The following is a 1,186-nucleotide window of genomic DNA, read 5'->3' as shown; positions in this document are numbered from 1 at the left end:
TCCAGAATGGCCAGCTGTGGATGCCTGGCAAGGCCATTAAAGCTGAATCTGGGCACTTCTTGTTGGTGGTCCAATGGCTAAGATTCCATGCTCCCAATGCAGGGGGCCCAGAACCCATCCCTGGTTAGGGAACTACATCCTGCATGCTGCAACTAAGGGTTCATGTATTGCAACTAAGACCTGGCACAGTCAAATAAATATATAAAAATAAATGTAAAAAAAATAATAAGTTCCCTTCTGCTAAAGAAATAAAATAAAGCTGCATCCGTCAGAAGGAGATTCAAAGTCTCATTTCTGGGCAAGTAGCTACTAAATGGCCCTCGCCTCAAGTACCAATGGCACCTCCTCATAACCTCCATTGATTTCATAGAAATAACAGAAACAATATTAATCAATAAATTATTAGGACCTTAGTCTGTGCTAGGCTGGGTACAAAGCAGTTTATAAAAATATAGTTTTCGTAACAAGCCCATGAGCCAGGTACTGATATTATCACCAGTTCACAGATGAGGAAATAGAAGTTTTGGCAGGTTCACTGATTTGTACAAAACTGTACAGTTAGGAAGAAATAGTGGGTTTAGGTTTTAATCCCAGAAGCTGATTCAAGTGCTGAAACTCACAGTAAATATTTTAGGACCCATTAGAAACATCTTCCACCAGGCTTATGGAGAAATTTGCCATTCCTCAGACTCCAGTTGGTATCAAGATCAACCCAAAATAAGATGTATTACAAAAATATGCTGTAGAGTGCTCGCTTCGGCAGCACATATACTAAAATTGGAATGATACAGAGAGGATTAGTATGGCCCCTGCACAAGGATGACATGAAATTCATGAAGTGTTCCATATTTTTGGATGAAACTGGAGCCTATTATACAGAGTGAAGTAAGTCAGAAAGAAAAACACCAATACAGTATATTAATGCATATGTATGGAATTTAGAAAGATGGTAATGATGACCCTATATGCGAGACAGCAAAAGAGACACAGATGTATAGAACAGACTTTTGGACTCTGTGGGAGAGGGCAAGGGTGGGATGATTTGAGAGAATAGCATTGAAACATGTATATTATCATATATGAAATAGATCGCCAGTCCAGGTTTGATGCATGAGACCGGGTGCTCAGGGCTGGTGCACTGGGATGACCCTGAAGGATGGGATGGGGAGGGAGGTGGGAGGGGGTT

At 40.9% G+C, this 1,186-nt stretch overlaps 1 non-coding gene across 1 annotated transcript; it reads left to right on the top strand.

Moving 5' to 3' along the window:
* The first annotated feature begins 747 nt into the window (after positions 1-747).
* Positions 748-853, top strand: LOC129658240 (U6 spliceosomal RNA). The gene has a single exon (XR_008717334.1). It is a non-coding gene; the product is annotated as a U6 spliceosomal RNA (small nuclear RNA).
* Positions 854-1,186: the final 333 nt, after the last annotated feature.

Source organism: Bubalus kerabau, chromosome 7 (genome assembly GCF_029407905.1).
Source record: "Bubalus kerabau isolate K-KA32 ecotype Philippines breed swamp buffalo chromosome 7, PCC_UOA_SB_1v2, whole genome shotgun sequence".
NCBI lineage: Eukaryota > Metazoa > Chordata > Mammalia > Artiodactyla > Bovidae > Bubalus > Bubalus kerabau.
Note: the sequence above shows the minus strand (reverse complement) of the source record. Positions and strands in the feature narration are given on the sequence as shown.